The sequence below is a fragment of the Vipera ursinii genome, assembly GCF_947247035.1.
Source record: "Vipera ursinii genome assembly, chromosome: 3".
In the NCBI taxonomy this organism is placed as follows: Eukaryota; Metazoa; Chordata; class Lepidosauria; order Squamata; family Viperidae; genus Vipera; species Vipera ursinii.
Window position 1 is genome coordinate 112,019,278 of NC_139516.1, and position 13,022 is coordinate 112,032,299.

The 13,022-nt window shown below is 40.0% G+C and overlaps 1 long non-coding RNA gene across 1 annotated transcript; it reads left to right on the plus strand.

Moving 5' to 3' along the window:
- Window positions 1–534: 534 nt before the first annotated feature.
- Window positions 535–9,576, plus strand: LOC310639147. Its single transcript, XR_014492248.1, has 3 exons — window positions 535–628; window positions 798–862; window positions 9,536–9,576. It is a non-coding gene; the product is annotated as an uncharacterized lncRNA (long non-coding RNA).
- The last annotated feature ends 3,446 nt before the right edge of the window (window positions 9,577–13,022 follow it).

Here is a 13,022-nt window from a genome sequence, read left to right on the forward strand (position 1 = left end):
TCAAGGTTGGCATCCTTTTTCAATATAGGTATCATTTGAAACAAAAAGAGAAACTTTGGTAGAACATTCATTTTAACAACTGCAATTCTTCCCAGTAATGATAATTGTAATTTTTTCCAATTATTTAAGTCCCTTTGTACCTTCAACCATAGTGTTTCATAATTATTCTTATACAATTTTACATTAGAGGCTGCAATATATACTCCTAAATATTTAACCTTTTTCACTATTTCAAAACCTGTTAATTTAGATAATATATCCATTTCACTCATAGATAAGTTCTTAGATAATATCTTAGTCTTATTACTATTCACCTTGAACCCAGAAACCTTACCATACTGAGTTATAATTTCCATCAAATCTATAACCGACTGTAACGGTTGGGATACTGTCACAATTTATGGAAAATTTATGGAAAACAAATTCATGTAATTCTTCTCCTTGTATATCCTTAATGAAATTTTCTTAATGAAGGAAAATTTATCAAGCAAACATCTGATTCACAATTTATGTTTTTTATTCTTCACAGAACTGTCAGGTTTCCAGGCATCCTGAAAACATTAAGATGCATGTGGGCAATGAGGAACCAGCAGGCCACGATTTAAGTTTCAAGATACGTTCCCATCAGGTAAGCAATCTAGCATCTGAGGAATCTTTTGAGTGTGCATTACCGAGAAATATTTCATGTCGTAATAAGAGGTGAAGAAGCCCAGGGTGAGTGGGAGGAAAGCGTGGGGAAGTGAGTGGACTGATATAGAAATATTTTCCTGACTTTTAATGTATTTTGGCTTTTCCAGATTCTTCAGACAAAAACTCAACGACTAGAAATGGATCTGAAGGGATCAAGGGAGCAGAATTATATGTAAGTTTTGGCACAGTTGAAAATGCCTTTTTGTGGTGCACAAACATTTTAGATATCCTCTCCAGAATAACTTCTGAAAAGTATTTAGTAACAATTTGCTGTTTATTATCTTCACGGATTATCAGCCATCAAGCCAGTGTTGACTCTTAATGCTCACCTAGTTTATCTTGTGGTTACTTATTATGAGATAATCACAGCTTAATCCTACCAAGTTCACACTTTAAACACAACTTTCATAATTTTTACATTGACAATGGGACTGGCCATTGTATCAAACAAACAAACAAATAAATAAATGTATACATATATACATACATCAGCAGTGGAATTTCAGAGAGTTTGGTATTTCTTACAATACAGTTTGATTGTCGAGGAGGACGAACGCTGCATTCAGTGAAATTATAACTGTAAAGAATTTACTCAAGAGTAAAGGTAAAGGTTTCAGGTTAGTCATGTCCGACTCTAGGGCACAGTGTTCATCTCGTTACTTGGCTGTGGGAGCCAGCATTGTCCAAAGACAATTTCCATATTCATGTGGCCAACATGGCTATACAACAAAGGTACATGGAATGCTGTTGCCTTCCCACTGAAGTGGTACCTATTAATCTACTTGCATTTGCATGTTTTGGAACTGCTGGGTGGGAAGGAGCTGGGGCAAGTAATGGAGCTCAGAGCTCACCCCATTATAAGCGCTGACGTCCTCGAGCATATTAAAGAGGAACGAAACACCAGAAGGCAGAATATGGTGGGAATTATTCATTTCTCAGAAATGAAAATAATTGGAGGGACATTTGTGCTAGCTGCAGACTGGTGTAAACTGAATTAAGCCAATTCTGGATTACTGAACTGGAGTGAAAGCAGCATGGGGAAGGGCAGTGCTTTGAATGTTGAAGAGCGTTTTGTTAAATTTGACAACTTTCTCCTCACAACAGAAGGGAAATGATGAAAATTATATTCTAGTAAAACTTGGAAAATAAGCTAGGAATAGCAACAGTTGAATTTGTTTTTTAAACAGATCCTCTCGTAATGACTGCCAATTGTATTAATACTTGTCTTATCTCATGCTCCCTCATAAACAAGATACTGCCTTAATCACTGAGGAAGAAATCTGTTGGATGTTTTGACAGGTAATCATTTGTGAGAAATGAGAACTTTCCCCTTATCCTACATCCATAACTTTAATTTGCTTCTAAAAATCATTTTGAATTGATTTATGCCTTTTGTGGAATATATAAGAAAAATAAAAATAAATGGTTAAAGCAAGGGTCAGCAACCTGAAACAGTGAAAGAGCCACTCAGAACCGGTTCCCTCACAAAAGGAAAAACTGGGAGCCGCAAAAAAATGTGTGCACATGCGCGTACATGCGCGCATGCGCAGAACAGGGTTTGACTGAAGAGTGGAGCCAAGGCGAGATATGCACCTATCCTGCATATTTGAATTGATTGGTTGAACTTTTTTAGTCCCACTTTTTTGGGGGGGGCTGAAAGAGCTGCATGCGGCTCCGGAGCCGCAGGTTGCGGACCTGTGGGTTAAAGCATTATTTCATTTGTATGTACATACAAACCCCAAAACCCATGGAGGTATTTTTATTTTTTATATTTTCAACTGAAGAAAAAGGTTGATAATTCAAGTAAAAAAACCCAAGCGGCCTAATTTATTTGTTTTTCATAATTTACAGAATGGACATTTCAAAACTCTTGATGGAAAAAGAGGAGCTTGAATTAAAGAATCAGGAGCTCATAAACAAAAATCTCCAACTGACCAAAGAAAAAGAGAAACTCTGCACAGCATATGAAGAAAAGTTGAGGAAGTAAGAAATGTTTAGACAGCAAAGCTGACTTTCTCTTCCAGAATTTCATGTTAAATTCTCCTTAGCTCCTTCCTCTGGTTGTACTTTACACAACATTCTGGGATGAATTGTGTTGCCTGGAAAAATGTTAGGGAAAAGCAAAAATGACTCTTTTTAACTTGTTCCAAATGTTCTGGCTCTCCAAGCACGTCTAGTGCCTTTTTCTGACCTCAGCAAGGCCGTGTTTCTTTAAAGATTTTCATTTTCAGAGACTTTATGTTTTATTAAAGCAATAGCAAGAGAAGAGATCACTGGGTCCCAGATTCTCTTCACAGGGAATCTTCATGGCCCTATTACCTATGTTTAGGAATCCTTGGTTTTATCTCCTACATACTAGTGTGCTTTCCAATCATGCCACATCCCAGCTTCCAATTTGTTCTTTATTTCAACCCTCACAAATTCAATCTCATCCATCATTCTGTACACATCAGAAACTTTGATTTTGGAAATTGTTTTGAATTGGCTTGTGCCTGTTCTAGTATGTAAAAGAAAAAAGAAAAATGTCTTTAAGATCTGAAGATTCCTTGGTGATAATAATGGATTGTCAAATGCTAAGTACTGAAAGGACAACCATTAACTTGTACTAATCAAACTCTTCAATATAGCGATCTTAACTTTAATGCTGAAGGACCTAATCAAATCCCTTTAGAGTATAATGGAGGTAGAGTCTGCATAGATTTACTGCTTCATCACTTTTACTGAGCATTTCCAAAGTACCCAGTAAATAATTGCAGCATTTGTTCCTGTAAGAAGAGCTTGCTAGCTGTTTTAATACAAATAGCAAAAACTACATTAAAATTATAGAATTTGTATTGCAAACAAAAAATCAGTTATTTTAATTAGTTTTAATTTTAAGCAAGTTTTATGACTCAAATAAAAAAACACCCTAAGGGGGCTAATTTTCCTCTGTTCTTGATATTTTACAGAAAAAATAGTTCAGATGAGTCTGTACAACTAGACAAATTCCAACAAGAGAATCAGAGTCTCAACTGCAAGTATCTGAAATCCACTGAAGAAAAAAAATGTCCTAAGAAGAATTAATGACCTTAATGATGAACTTTATAGGTAAGAAATATTTACATAGCAATCCTGACGTTTTTTTATCAAATTCAAATTTATTTGTTGGAGCCTTGAGCCCAGATATAATGGATAAAAGAAATATTCCATTCTTTTATATCTATGTATTAGTGAATAAGAGAAGAGCAACAGATATAATGTAATATAAAAATAAGAACGTAATTACGCTTTAAGGAATAAAGGAAAAAATCAAGTGGTCTAATTTCCCTCTGCTCCTGATATTTTACAGAAAAAATAGTTCAGATGAGTCTGTACAACTAGACAAACTTCAACGAGAGTATCAGAGTCTCAACTGCAAGTATCTGAAATCCACTGAAGAAAAAAATGATCTCCTAAGAGAAAATAATGACCTTAATGATGAACTTTATAGGTAAGAAATACTTACATAGCAATCCTGACGTTTTCTTTCAAATTCAAATTTATTTGTTGGAGCCCTGAGCCCAGATATAATGGATAAAAGAAATATTCCATTCTTTTATATCTATGTATTAGTGAATAAGAGAAGAGCAACAGATATAATGGAATATAAAAATAATTAAGAACGTAGTTACGGTTCAAGAAATAAAGGAAAAAATCACGTGGGCTAATTTCTCTCTGGTCCTTGTAACTGACAGAAAGATAACATTGATTTCAAAAATGTTATCAGAAAATGAAGAGCTCCGAATGAAGACTGAGATGCTCGTGTTCAAAAATATTGAACTATCTGATGAGAAAGAGATGGTCTCCAGAGTGTATGAGGAAAAACTGTGCAGGTGAGGAATTTGTTAGATAGCCACCATGAATTCCTGTTCCAGAATTTCATAATAAATTCTCCTTAACTTAGAAATCTTGGAAAGTCCTTAAATTCCCCTTAGGGGGGAAAATGAATTAGGGTTCATTACACCTTTACATATACACAGTGCTTTTTTTGTAAAAGAAAAAGGTGCCGGAACTCACACGTCATACAACCCAGCTTGCCTATCCTACAAGGTTCCATCCAAAAAAGCTGGCTCCAGGCAGTGATATCTGCCTCCTTGAGTGAGGGTTGTTTCCCCTCCGTCTTGAAAGAAGCGGTGGTGAGACCCCTCCTCAAGAAACCTACCTTGGACCCAACTATATTAAACAACTTTCGTCCGGTCTCCAACCTTCGCTTTCTTGCTAAGGTTGTTGAGAGTGTGGTGGCGCATCAGCTCCCTTCGGTTCTGGAGGAAACTGACTATCTGGACCCGTACCAATCGGGTTTCAGGCCCGGACACAGCACAGAGACGGCATTGGTCGCACTGATAAATGATCTCTGGAGAGCTCGGGACAGAGGCTGTTCCTCTGTCCTAGTCCTTCTAGATCTCTCAGCGGCTTTTGATACCATCGACCATGGTATCTTGCTGCAGCGTCTCAGGGGATTGGGAGTGGGAGGCACGGTTCTTCAGTGGTTCTCCTCCTATCTCATGGGACGTTCGCAGTCGGTATTAACAGGGGGGCAGAGGTCGAGCTCGAGGCCTCTCACTTGTGGAGTCCCTCAAGGATCGGTCCTCTCACCTCTCCTGTTCAACATCTACATGAAACTGCTAGGTGAGATCATTCGTGGTTTTGGAGTCGGGTATCACCAGTATGCTGATGATACCCAGCTTTTTATTTCGACCCCAAACCACCTCAGTGATGCCTTCGATGTGATGTCCCGTTGCCTGGAAGCAGTTCGGGTCTGGATGGGGAGGAACAGGCTTCAACTCAACCCTGGCAAGACTGAGTGGCTGTACGTGCCGGCATCTCGGGATATTCAGAACATTCCATCTCTTTCTATAGGGGTGAGTTATTACCCCCCGTAGATAGGGCTCGCAACTTGGGAGTCCTCCTAGATTCACAGCTTTCCTTGGAAGACCACATAATAGCTGTGACTAGGGGAGCCTTTCCCCAGGTTCGCCTGGTGCGACAATTACGGCCCTATCTAGACCGGGATGCCCTGCGTACTGTCACTCATGCACTCGTGACCTCTCGTTTAGACTACTGCAATGCTCTCTGCATGGGGCTGCTCTTGAGGACCACTCGGAGGCTCCAACTGGTACAGAATGCAGCCGCGAGAGTTGTGTTGGGAGTCTCCCGATACTCCCATGTTACACCTCTACTCCGTGAGCTGCATTGGCTCCCAGTTGTCCTCCGGGTAAGATTCAAGGTGCTGGTAATGGTTTTCAAAGCCCTACATGCCATGGGTCCAGAGTACCTTAGGAATCACCTGCTGCCAGCGTCAACTTCCCTCCGCCCAGTGCGCTCCCACAGAGAGGGCCTCCTAAGGGTTCCGCCATTTGGAGAATGCCGTCTGGTGGCTCCCAGGGGGAGGGCGTTCTCTGTGGGCGCACCTGACCTATGGAACCGTTTACCGGTTGAGCTCCGGATGGCTCCCGACCTTTGCTCCTTCCGACGCGACCTAAAAACCTATCAGTTCGAGCAATCCGGTCTGGTCTGACGGGTTCTGTTGTAATTATTGTTTTAAGGTAACTTATCTTCTGCATTTGGGCATTAGGGTTTAATTTGTTTTCAATATCTGTATTTGTGCATTTTGATATTTATGTCACTGTTCACCGCCCTGAGTCCTTAGGGAGAAGGGCAGTATACAAATCAAATAAATAAATAAATAAATAAAATGAAATTCAATTGTGAAAAAAGTAAGGTTCTACATTTAGACAAGAAAAATCAAATGCACAGGTATAATATAGGTGGTACCTTGCTCAATAGTAGTAACTGTGAGAGAGATCTCGGAGTCCTAGTGGACAATCACTTATATATGAGCCAGCAGTGTGTTGCAGCTGCCAAAAAAGCCAACACAGTGCTAGGCTGCATTAACAGGGATAGAATCAAGATCACGTGAAGTACTAATACCACTTTACAATGCCTTGGTAAGGCCACACCTGGAATACTGCATCCAGTTTTGGTCACCACGATGTAAAAAAGGTGTCGAGACTCTAGAAAGAGTACAGAGAAGAGCAACAAAGATAATTGGGGGACTGGAGGCTAAAACATATAGGGAACGGTTGCTGGAATTGGGTATGTGTAGTTTAATGATGAGAAGGATGAAGGGTGACATGATAGCAGTGTTCCAATATCTCAGGGGCTGCCACAAAGAAGAAGGAGTCAAGCTATTCTCCAAAGCACCTGAAAGCAGGACAAGAAGCAACGGATGGAAATTAGTCAAGGAGAGAAGCAACCTAGAACTAAGGAGAAATTTCCTGACAGTTAGAAAAATTAACCAGTGGAACAACCAGCCTCCAGAAGTGGTGAATGCTCCAACACTGGAAGTTTTTAAGAAGAGACTGGCCAGCCATTTGTCTGAACTGGCATAGGGTTTCCTGCCTGAGCAGGGGGTTGGACTAGATGACCTCCAAGGTCCCTTCCAACTTATTATTATTGTTATTGTTATTGTTATTATTATCTTGTAGAAAGGAAAGGCCCGCACTGATAAATTAAAAATCTTTGTGGTCTGCAAAGGAATGCTGGTGGGCTAATCAATGATTTGGTGACTAGAGGAGCATCTACAGTTTTGGAGCTTGTGGTCATGGTAAGCCATGGAGGCACTAGGCAACATGACTTTCAGGGCAGTGGTGGTGATTTTATTACTTTAAAAAAAAGTCTGTGCTCTGTCCAAGGGTGCTTGGTAGGCTGCATATACAGGCCTGGTCTAGAATTTATTTTGGAGCATTCAACTATCTAGAGCAGGCATATCAAACTCATTTTGTTTGAGGCAACTTTTTATAAAAGAATTGCCATTAATTTGTTTTAATAAAATAATTTAAATCAATTTTTCACTTGATTTCAAATTAAATGAATGAGATTTTTTTTAGTAAAATTGCCAAATGCAATAAAGTAGTTTTAGGTATATGTTACTGGAAGGAAAAAGCAATCCCTGTTGCGTTACTGATCCCAGAGAAACATTTGCATGTATGCAGGTATCCTTAGGGTGCCATAGTTATGGATGAGAAATAATGGTTGCAAAGTTGGCATTTCTGGATGTAATACAGATATTTTGGACTTATTTTTCTTTCTTTGCATGTTTGATATTTTTAAAAAGGCATATGCTACTGACTACGCTTATGCACATATGTAACATGATCACTGCTTGTCCAAAATTTTACTATACAGATATCCCCAGAAATTATTTTAGCCTTTTTAATAAATGTTGTTATTGATGTTAAGCTCACCAGGGAAAACATCATATATTGTTATGTATATAGTAGGTTAATTATTTAAAGGCTGAAGTGCAACATAACTAGATTCTAAATAATCTATTTTTCAAAACACACAACAGTCCAAACAGTAAAACTAAAGTCCAAATTAAGAATATTTCATTCTTAAGCATTGTTTAGATTCAAAATAGTTTTCAAGAGTGTACAAAAGATACTATTTTTTCTAGAATCAGCTAAATTAGACATATTACATTGAGAAAAATATTTCTCATTTCTTTCCTGTTACCGTTGATTTCATTGCAGATATGTTAACATAAGAAATAGATTATTTTGTTATCTAATTTTACCTTCCAAAAGACAGAAGCAGATGAAAAATATGAGGTTCTTTCCTGTTGACTTTTCTGAATTAGCTGTTTTAGATTCCAAAAGTTTAGTTCCTAAAGAAGTAATCCTGTAAATAATGTTAACTCCTCCTCTAGTGCAGGCTAGCAATCTTGGCTCTTTTTTATGACTCAAGGACTTCAACTCCCAGAATTCCTGAGCCAGCATGGCTCAGCTTGGAAACCTCTCCCTTTCCCCTCAGCATGGCTTGCTCAGGATTTCTGGGAGTTATAGTCCATGAGTCATAAAAAAAGCCAAGATTGCTAGCCTTGCAATAGGCTTAGGAAAACCAATAAGGGAGCTGGGTTGTTGTTTTTTTGTTTTTGTTTTTTTTGAAAAAAAGGTGCCCCAACGCAGGTCTGAGCGTTCTATGAGGAAAAAAAGCCCTGTACTTTCATAGTGAGAGTTTCCTGATATCAAATCAGTTCCCATTATTTTTAACTAAGAATGCTTTGTTCTTGGTCCAGATTCAAATCCAGGAGCTGGGGCAAATAATGGAGCTCAGAGCTCACCCCATTATAAGTGCTGAAGTCCTCGAGCATATTAAGGAGGATATGGTGGCAATTGTTCATTTCTCAGAAATGAAAATAATTGGAGGGACATTTGTGCTAGCTGCAGACTGGTGTAAACTGAATTAAGCCAATTCTGGATTAATGAAGCGGAATGAAAGCAGCATGGGGAAGGACACTGCTTTGAATGTTGAAGAGCCTTTTGGTAAATTTGACAACTTTCTCCTCACAACAGAAGGGAAATGATGAAAATTATATTCTAGTAAAACTTGGAAAATAAGCTAGGAATAGCAACAGTTGAATTTGTTTTTTAAACAGATCCTCTCGTAATGACTGCCAATTGTATTAATACTTTTCTTATCTCACGCTCCCTCATAAACAAGATACTGCCTTAATCACTGAGGAAGAAATCTGTTGGATGTTTTGACAGTTAGGCATTTGTGAGAAATGAGAAGTTTCCCCTTCTCCTACATCCATAACTTTATTTTGCTTCTAGAAATCATTTTGAATTGATTTATGCCTTTCGTGGAATGTATACGAAAAATAAAAACAAATGGTTAAAGCATTATTTCCTTTATATGTACGTACAACCCCCAGACCCATGAAGGTATTTTTTACTTTTTATATTTTTAACTGAAGAAAAAGGTTGATAATTCAAGTAAAAAACCTAAGCGGGTTAATTTCTCTGTTTTTCATAATTTACAGAAAGACAATGGAAATTTCAAAGTTGTTGATGGAAAAAGAGGAGCTTGAATTAAAAAATCAGGAGCTCATAAACCAAAATCTCCAATTGACCAAAGAAAAAGAGGAACTCTGCGCAGAATATGAAGAAAAGTTGAGGAAGTAAGAAATGTTTAGACAGCAAAGCTGACTTTCTCTTCCAGAATTTCATATTAAATTCTCCTTAGCTCCTTCCTCTGGTCGTACTTTACACAACATTCTGGGCTGAATTATGTTGCCTGGAAAAATGTTAGGGAAAAGCAAAAATGACTCTTTTTAAAGCATTATCTAGTGCAACCCGTGGCTCCGGAGCCGCATGCAGCTCTTTGAGCCGTCTCCTGCGGCTCCCAGTCGCCTGGTGCGCGCGCACCTCTCCGAACGGGTGGAGGTGCGCGCGCAGCTCTCCAAACCTTCAAGGCGGCGCTCGGGCCAGAGAAGCGGGAACTGGAGGGGCCACGATTTCCCCTCCAGAGGAAGAAGGCGCTGGATGCGGCCGGCCCCGCGGGGAAGAGGGAGCGGCGGCGGGGGGGATGGAAAAGTCGCAGAAACGGCAGGAGAGATGCTGACTGGTGGCGGCCTCGGAGGAGGGGGAGGGGGGGAGGGAGGGAAGGGTGACCGGGCGGGGGAGGGGGGGTGAGCCAGAAGGAAAAGGGAAACTCATCCTGCAGAGCAGTTGCGAAAAGAGGGAGGAGATAAGCCAGCTCGCACGGTCCGGCTTCGTCCTCTGGCCTGGCCCAAACACCGCCTCTCTCGCCCCCTGCGCCGGGGCCAGGGGCCAGGCTTGGCACGCGAGGCGTTGTTCCCCTCCTGCAGGGCAGCCGCGGAGCAGACAAAGAAGGGAGGGACGTGCTCCCTCCTTCTGCCCCCCTCCTGAAAAGAGGGCAGGGGGTGGGCTTCCTGGCCGGGCTTCTTTGGAATGCTGGTGCCTGAACAAAGGGCGGGAGCCGCCCAAGGTGGGCTGCAGCAACTCGCTTCTCTGCCCCCCCTCCAGGCAAGCGGGGCTCCGTCTCCCGCCTCTCTGGACCTGCCCGCGGCGCTCCGACCCTCCCACTTTTAAAAGCCGCTGTTCTTAGGACAAAAGCCCCCGTCAACCCCTCCCCCCTGCGCGCGCCGGCCTGGCCCCGTTTGACGAACGTGGCAGGTCTCCGGACGGGACGGCGCGCACCTCTCCAAAGGGGAGACCCGTCGCCGTGCAGGTGCCTCCCATTTTGCGCATGCGCAAAATGTTTTTTGCGCATGCGCGTGAGTGGACGCACACGCACACACTTTTTGCGGCTCCCACTTTTTTGTTTGTGTGACGGAACCGGTCCTGAGTGGCTCTTTTCCTTTTTCCGGTTGCCGACCCCTGATCTAGTGCCTTTTTCTGACCTCAGCAAGGCCTTGTTTCTTTAAAGATTTTCACTTTCAGAGACTTTGTTTTTTATTAAAGCAATAGCAAGAGAAGAGATCACTGGGTCCCAGATGGGTATTAAACATCACGAATCTGTTCACAGGGAATCTTCGTGGCCCAATCACCTATGTTTAGGAATCCTTGGTTTTATCTCCCACCTACTAGTGTGCTTTCCAATCATGCCACATCCCAGCTTCCAATTTGTTCTTTATTTCAACCCTCACAAATTCAATCTCATCCATCATTCTGTACACATCAGAAACTTTGCTTCTTGAAATTGTTTTGAATTGGCTTGTGCCTGTTCTAGTATGTAAGAAAAAAAAAGAAAAAAATATCTTTAAGATCTGAAGATTCCTTGGTGATAATAATGGATTGTGAAATGCTAAATACTGAAAGGACAACCATTAACTTGTACTAATCAAACTCTTAAATATAGCAATCTTAACTTTAATGCTGAAGGACCTAATCAAATCCCTTTAGAGTATAACGGAGGTAGAGTCTGCATAGATTTACTGCTTCATCACTTTTACTGAACATTTCCAAAGTATCCAGTAAATAATTGCAGCATTTGTTCCTGTAAGAAGAGCTTGCTAGCTGTTGTAATACAAATAGCAAAAACTACATTAATTAAAATTAAAGAATTTGTATTGCAAACAAAATATCAGTTATTTTATTTAGTTTCAATTTTAAACTGGTTTTATGAGTCAAATTAAAAAAAGCACCTAAGGGGGCTAATTTCCCTCTGCTCTTGATATTTTCCTGAAAAAAATAGTTCAGATGAGTCTGTACAACTAGAGAACCTACAACAAAAGAATCAGAGTCTCAACTGCAAGGTTCTGAAATCCACTGAAGAAAAAAAAGAACTCCTAAGAGAAATTAATGACCTTAGTGATGAACTTTATAGGTAAGAAATATTTACATAGCAATCCTGATATTTTCTTTCAAATTCAAATTTGTTTGTTGGAGCCCTGAGCCCAGATATAATAGATAAAAGAAATATTCTGTTCCTTTATATCTACGTATTAGTGAATAAGAGAAGAGCAACAGGTATAATGGAATCTAAAAATAATTAAGAATTTAGTTACGCTTAATAATTCAAGGAAAAAATCAAGAGGCCTAATTTCTCTCTGGTTGTCAAAACATTCAGAAAAATAACAGTGATATCGAAACTGTTATCAGAAAATGAAGAGCTCCGAATGAGGCTGGCCTTTAGGGTCGACATTCAAGGTAAACAAGGGGGGGTGGGGTTGCTCCTCATTTGTATCCCATCGCTTCCCTGCCAGTCATCATGGAAGTAAATAATAGAGCCAGCCTCTCTCTTTGTCAGGACATTGATTGTTTTAGCTGGGCTACTATTTAATTCTTTTTAATTTTTGTATTCTGTATTTTTATATATGCCCTGTTCACCACCCTGAGTCCTTCTGGAGAAGGGCGGTATACAAATATAATAAAATGAAATGAAATGAAATAAAAGAAATATTCCATTCTTTTATATCTATGTATTAGTGAATAAGAGAAGAGCAACAGGTATAATGGAATCTAAAAATAATTAAGAATGTAGTTATGCTTAATAATTCAAGGAAAAAATCAAGAGGCCTAATTTCTCTCTGGTCATACAGAAAAATAACATCGAAACTGTTATCAGAAAATGAAGAGCTCCAAATGAAGGCTGAGATGCTCAGGATCAAAAATCTTGAACTATCTGATGAGAAAGAGATGCTCTGCAGAGCGTATGAGGAAAAATTGTGCAGGTGAGGAATTTGTTAGATATCCACCATGAATTCCTGTTCCAGAATTTAATATTAAATTCTCACCAAGTATTTACTATTTTGGTTTTCCAGAACTTCTTCGGCCTTTTTGGACTGAGTGACATACTGTTTTCCTAATGAACTATGGTATTACGACATGAGCTTCATAACCAATTAAAGGAAAATAAATAAATGTTATTCTTTTATAAATTGTATAAAATGTAACATGGGAGACCATGGCGGCCCGAAGATCAGCCACGGCTGCGACCTTAGTGCCTTGCTTGGAGGTTGGAGCAGCTGGTGGGCGCCGCTTTTTAGCACAGTGCCCCCCCCG